We start from the raw sequence: 7175 nt of genomic DNA, 5'->3' as shown, positions 1-7175 counted from the left end.
TTTCTGAAATTATTTTTGTTGATCATTTTCTTAATGCTTTTTCCTTTATAAGCTTAGAAATGCCTTTCTCACCTAAGAATATAAAACTTCACCCATTTTTCTTCTAAAATTGTATGGCTTTTATCTTACATTTCTATGTTAATTGTTCTGGAATTACAAATTACACGATTGATTGGTTTGGCGGCCATGACAAGGTTGTTATTTTTTAAGTTGAGTTGTTCTCAATAGATGGCTTTTCTTCATCGTGCGGTTCTCTTTTTTCCCAGCATGGTCTGGGTTTCCCTGAAGTTTTGTAGAAGCATGTCACTTATAACATTACATGAGAGGACTTAGTCCCAAAATTGCCATGAGGGCAGAAATTAGCATTACTGACCAGGAGGACGTGGGACAAGGATCAAACCACCAACACTCTTAGCGAAGAGGCAGAAGATCTTACCACAACCTGACTCTTTTTTTTTTTTCTTTTCAGAACTGGGGATTTAACCCAGGGGCATTCTACCTCCAAGCTAGACCCCTCCCCTTTTTATTTTTTTGTTTTGAAACGGTCTCACTGGGTTGCTGAGAGCTTCACTACTTTACTGAGGCTGTCTTTGAACCTGCGATTCTTCTGACTCAGCCTCCCAAGTACTGGGATTATAGACATGTGCCACCATGCCCAGCAATATTATTACTTTTAAAATTAATAATATTGAGGATGCTGGGTACAGTGGCACATGCCTGTAATCCCAGCACCTGTGAAGGCTAAGGCATGAGGGTCACAAGTTTGAGGCCAACTTGGGTAATTTAGTAAGACAATGTCTCGAAAAAAACAAAAACAAAAAAATTAAAAAGGCCTGGGGATATAGCTCGGTGCTACAGCACCCCTCAGTTCATTCCTAGTACCTCAAGTAAGAACAATATCAAGGTTAAAGGCACCAAGGCTTCCATGAGAAAGTGGCAGACAGGCCTCTGAAACTAGGGAGGAGGAGGACGCTGAGACAGAGGTTGGGCCTGGCTGGAATAGAAGTGAATCTCTGCAGGATATGCTCCCGCTCCAGCGAAATGCAGAGGAAAGATTCTAGTAACCAGAAAGCCACAGGAGCCTTCGTGAACTTGCTGTCTTTCGAAGTATGAATGTGTAAGCCAGGAGCAGTGGCGTATACCTGTAACTCCAATACTTGAGAGGCTGAAACAGGAGGATTAAAGGTTCAAGGCCAGCCTCAGCAACGTAGCAAGACCGCGTTTCAAATTCAAAGCTGTCACTTGTTTGCCTGGAATTCCAATCCGTGGTGCAAAGGTTCTCAGTGTTAATCCCCCTTCTCCTGGCCCGTCCTTTTGTCTCAGTCCCCGTAGCCCATCCACAGTGACTGGCATAACAGGGACTGGGTCTATTATTGGAATCATTTTGTAGCCTTTGGTTTCAACACTACGGATGGCTTAGAAATAAAGGTATAGTACTTCAAGAGAGTTTAGTTACATACCAAGCATCATAGGAGCCCCTTCGTCCAATACCTATTCTATACGAAGTACTTTTTACCCTTGGTTTCTTTAATCTTCATGAGAGCTCTGCAAAGTATAACTGTTTTATTTCCCCATATTATATATGAAGAAACAGAAGCTCATAGAGGTAAAAGGAACCAAAGTCATCCAGTTACTTAGTGGAGGAGTCAAGGGTGAGGCAATGAGCAGTTTGATTTCAAAGTCCAGGTTGTCTTTCAGGAGTCTGCCCTAGCCTATTTATTTATTTATTTATTTATTTATTTATTTATTTATTTATTGGTGGTACTGGGGTTCCTGGAAGCCCTTGAACCTCCGGGCTACACTCCCAGACCTATTTTATATTTTTATTTGGAAACAGGGTCTCCTAAACCAGCGCGGCTGGCTTCGAACCTGCGCGATCCTCCTGTCTCTGCCTCCCAAGCACGGGGATGACAAGCGTGCGCCACCACGCCCGGCTTGCCCTAGCCTCTTTAAAAGTCAACAAGTCACCGTGGCAAGAGAGCTCTCGTCATTGTGTAGGTGTGTTTAACCCGGAGCACTGCAGCCTCTAAAATGGACAAGACCCAGACCTGGTGCAGATTGTGCAGGGCCACATGGACAGAGAGAGCTCATCACCCTCTTTGAATCCCTTCGGTCAGATCCCAGAGAAGGGCAGTGGTGAGCAGTGAGCTGTCCCATTCCTCTGCTGCACGCATTCCTTTTTATTTATTTATTTATTTATTTATTTATTTATTTATTTATTTTTTGTGGGGGGGTGGGTGGTGGTAGTGGGGATTGAACTCAGGGGCATTCTACCTCTGAGCTACACCCCAGCCCTATTTTTATTTTTATTTTGAAACAGGGTCCTCAAGTAGCGATGAGAGTCTCACTACGTGCTGAGACTGTCCTGGAACCTGCGATCCTCCGGTCTCAGCCCCCAAGTACTGGGATTACAAGTGTGTGCCACCACGCCCGGCTTTGCTGCACGCGTTTCCAGAGCCAGTGTCAGCCTGGCAGGCTGGCTTAGACTCTCTGGTGGCTGTTGGAGCTGGCACACGTCTGTTTAGCCAGAGCCTTAGTAGTCCTGTAATCCATTTAGAAGGCAGCCATTAGGCCAGCACAGTGGGAAGCTGAGTGGTAGGGAAGGACGATGAAGAAAACTCGGTCCTGGCTCTTTCTGTTTTCAAGTTTATTCAGCGAGTACCTTTTGAAGTATATCTGTTATGCGTCAGGCTCTGTGCTCTCTTCTGTGTAGTTAGCCTGAGGGAGAGCATCACCTAATGGTTTCTTTCGCTTAATAGGCTTAACATGTAACCACCGCTCTCAGTTACCTTAAAGTCAGTGTGCTCCTGTCTCAGAAATTAAGCCACGCTCTAGAGAGTAAAGAACAAGCTGTGCACGCCTGGCTTGCTTTCAGTGGTTCTTCTAGACAATCAGGACCCTTCCCACACTGGCCTCAGTTAAGAGACTTGTGATTAGATGTTAGAAAGGAATCATCTGTTGCTGGACACAGGCCTGGTGGTCTCTGCAAGGCCTTGTTCTGTTCTGCAGGCTAGAACCTCTTGATGAGGTCAGCCATGTCAGCTTATGGGTTGAGGACTATACAGTCTCTTGAAGGCAGAGTCTAGAAGCAGCCCAGATATGTCTGGCTATGGCTCAGTGCCTTGGATGGAAAGTAAACAGCCCTCTGAAGCCCTTTATGTCTGATTCTTGCCTCCCCAAGTTTCTGTCTTACTGTGACTCACACTGCAAAGTAGGGAGCCCTGGATTTGTCAAACCCAAAGGACACGTAGCTTCTGACTCTAGTCTGGTGGTGCCGTGCACTTGTCTATAATATTTCCACTGGGCCCTCCCAGATAGTGCTGTCTACCTACAAAGTACTTCCACCACCTCTTCTCATGAGCCCGCAAAGTCCCGTGGGGCACCGATTGTTCTCATCACATGGGCGAAGAAACAGGCTCAGTGAAATTTAATAATTTGCCCAGTTGGCAGAGGCGGTCAGAGGTAAAGCTCACACTGAATTCATGTCTGTGTGGTTTCCAAGTCCTTGTGTGAGAAGCAGGAGTCTGTGTCTTCTAAGATTCCCCTCTCCACCTCCCCCATGTGCATAATCCTGTGTAATTCTTGGGACCGCAGATTTGACAGAATGCACTTCCATTTCATGGCAGTAAATATTCCATGGTGCAGATCATTATAAGGACAGTTTATAGGCTGGGTGTGGTATACATCTATAATCCAAGTACTTGGGAGGCTGAGACAGGAGGGTCACAAGTTCAAGGCTACCTTGGGCAACCTAGGAAGACCCTGTCTCAAAAAACAAGAGGTCTGGGGGTGTGGCTCAGAGCAGAGTGCTCTGGCTGTGCTAGCCTTTTTGCATACACCTAAGCAGAGTGTCTTCAGAACAGAGCACAGATTTTCAGTCTTCCGTACTGCCCCATGGGTGGGGTGGGGATGCTGGGCCAGTCCTGGGAGCATTGGTAACCTTGAATATGATTAGGCACTGAATAAAGATAAGGAGGTGCTGAGCAATTTTTTTCCTCCTGAAAAGAGGGCAATAGGCCAAAATGTTTGGGTATTTATGACACAGCAACTATAACACACTTCAGGAAAAAGCCACATTTCAGGCCCTGTTCTAGAGAAAACCCAGAGAGGGCAGCTGCCGGAAGGAAGTTCCTGTCCACACTGGATCTGAGCTGTTGTCATCAGCCACTGGATATTCAGCTGAATTTACCCTAGAGGACTGATCTGTAGAGTGATGGCTAAGGAATTAAATGGTTTGTAAGCATTACTAATTTTCCAACATCATACAGAGTAAAAGACCAGATGGACACTTAGTGGTAGTAGTGGGTTGACCTTTTCTTTTGGGTAGGAAATTTTTTTTCCCTAAAATCTTTTTGAGTCTTGAAGAAATGTTATAGTTTATCTTTTCCTTCTGTTTAGTCTACCATTCATTTATTTGCTGAACAAATACATATTGGATATCTACTATGACTCAGATCCTGGGCTGGCCTCTAGGTTTGAACTATAAATAATATCAGCATGGTTCCTTGTTCTCGTATGAACCTTAAAATAAAGAAGTTAGAAGTTTTAGGAGTCTAAAAAAATTAGAATGGCCAAGGACAGGATGCCTTAGGAGTATATGTATGCGGGGGGGGGGGGGGGGATACTGGTTTTTTTTTTTTTTTTTTTTTTTTAACAGGGTCACTTAAGCCAGTGAGGCTGGCTTCGAACCAGCGCGATCCTCCTGTCTCCGCCTCCCAAGCCCTGTGCGCCACCACGCCTGGCTCAGGGAGGTGAGATTCTTTAAGGAAATATTTTAGGTGGCGATTAATGGTGAATGTGAGTTAGTAAGGGATGGAGGGAAGAGATTCCAGGACAAAGGACTCACCACATTTATGCTAAACTAGATTTTATTTAGTTGAAAAACCAAGACTCAATCTATAAAATAACAGGGATATTCTAAACTGAAAACAAAAATAAGATTTTAGCCAGACATGGTGGTGCATGCTTGTAATCCCACCATTTGGGAGGCTGAGACAGGAGGATTGTGTTTAAAGGCCAGCATCAGCTTTTACTTAGGCCCTTTGAGATCCTGTTTCAAAATAAAGAATAAAAATAGGGCTGGGGGATGTACCTCAGAGGTAAAAAGCCCCTGGGTTCTATTCCCAGTCCCCCCCCCCCCAAAAAAAAGATTTCAGAGCACACCAACCTATTTCTTTTAACTGAGAATTGTGCCATCTTGTGGCAGCTGGCTGTCAGTACACTGTCACTTAGCATTCTAAGATTTCTTAGAATCTTAGTATTTTTTACGCTAGAAACTACCTGCTTTAGAACATAACTATTTTGTTGATTCCCAACTTTAAGTACCATTGGTAATTTTTTTGAAGATTTAAAGAAGTTTATCAAAAGACAGAAATACAGAAAATAGAAATACAGCCCCATGCCAAAATGGCGAGAGGGTGACTCGAAATGAGTACACCCTAGTGCCACTGATTACTTGCCCACCCCATGGACCCATGTTTTGAAAGGTATCTGTCAAACAGAAATATTTTTCCTGTTTTGTTCTAACTAGATTATCTTGGTTTCATGATAAAATTGATACAATTCCACATAAGAGCAAAAAAATTGATTTTGCATCTTATCTAACCTTGTAAACTTCAGCTCTTTCATTGTAAAATATTCTTTTCTCTCTTTGAGACTGTTTATCTGAAGCCAAAATTGATAACATAGGCGTAACTGCCTGCCTGATTAAGTACTGTGAGGGAGAGAGCCTGGTAGTGGACACTTAGTCTCTTTATTCCTTTTCTACCCTTTTCATGGACAAAAGTTTGGTTTTATTAAGCTTGCTGATTCCGTTCAGGTCATTTAGATTCCCCCAGGAACTCAGGAAATTGGCTTTGAAGTCTAACCTCAGTCTAGTTCAGCCTTCTATAAAGACAAAGAAAGTAAGACCCAAGAGGAAGGATGGGGCACACCTGCCCTTGGTCTTAAATTATAAATCAACTTATTTTCAACCATCATAAAGAAGCAATTAGTGAAAATAAAGCCAGGTACCTCCCAGAGATGAGAAGAAACCAATATGGAAGGAGAAGAGCGATCAAGAGGCAGAAGGCTTCCTGACAGTGGGCTTGTGTAGACAAACTTGGAGGGAGTTTCTCAACTAAGGCAGAAGGAAACTCTCAACCAAGTGTTCGGTGACATTGCACACATACTGACTTCTCCACCCTGGAGTGCTTATTGAGGCTGTACTATTCTTGGGATTGATTATTATCTGAGGGTCTTTATATCATGATCCATGCAGGATAAAGGTTTACTGTCAAAAGAAGTGTGTGTGTGTGTGTGTGTGTGTGTGTGTGTGTGTGTGTGTGGTACTGGAGATGGAACCCGGGGGCATTCTACCTCCGAACTACACCCCCAGCCTTATTTTAGTCTTTTTTATTTTTTTATTTTATTTTTCTTTTTATTTTTTTAAATTTATTTTTATTGGTGCATTGTAATCATACATCACATTGGAATACAAGACTTGAGAGGATATACAAGCACACATCATCCAATTAGCCCTCATCCAGTCCCCATCCCATTCCCTCCCCCTCCCTTGATCCCATCCTTGTTTGGTGATTAACTTTGATACATTTGTTTATGCACCTCCTGCTTTTTAAAGAGGCTCCATCCTCCCCTATTCCATACCCTCTGATTGGTCACCTTAATTGCTTCACTATAGGGCCCTTTCTATAGCTCGACCTCTTCCTGTTGCCCCTTTCCTCCTAGTTATTGCTGATTAAGGGAAGCATCTGGTTTTAATCTTCTGCGATATTTCTCTGTGCATGCCGCGTTGCAAATACTGATCCCACTCTTGACGGCCCCAGTTGTGGCCTGGCTACTCAGTGGACTGATCCAGACCTCGCTGGCTCAAGCAGCGGTCTTGCCTCATGGGAGGCCCTGATTCTGGTCTCGCTGGCCCCGACACTGGCCTAACCCCTCAGCTGGCTCCGATCCCGGCCTCTGAGACCCCGGCACCGGCCTTGCCTCGCAGCAGGCTCCGATCCCAGCCTCGCTGGCCCCAGCACCGGCCTAACCCCTCGGCAGGCTCCGATCCAGGCCTCGGAGGCCTCAATAGTGGCCTTGCCTCACGGAAGGCTCCGTAGTCTTTTTTATTTTGAGACAGAGTCTCACTAAGTTGCTGAGGTTGGCTGTGAACCTGAAATCCTCCTGTCTCA

Source organism: Muscardinus avellanarius (assembly GCF_963383645.1).
Source record: "Muscardinus avellanarius genome assembly, chromosome: 13".
Taxonomy (NCBI): Eukaryota; Metazoa; Chordata; class Mammalia; order Rodentia; family Gliridae; genus Muscardinus; species Muscardinus avellanarius.
Note: the sequence above shows the minus strand (reverse complement) of the source record.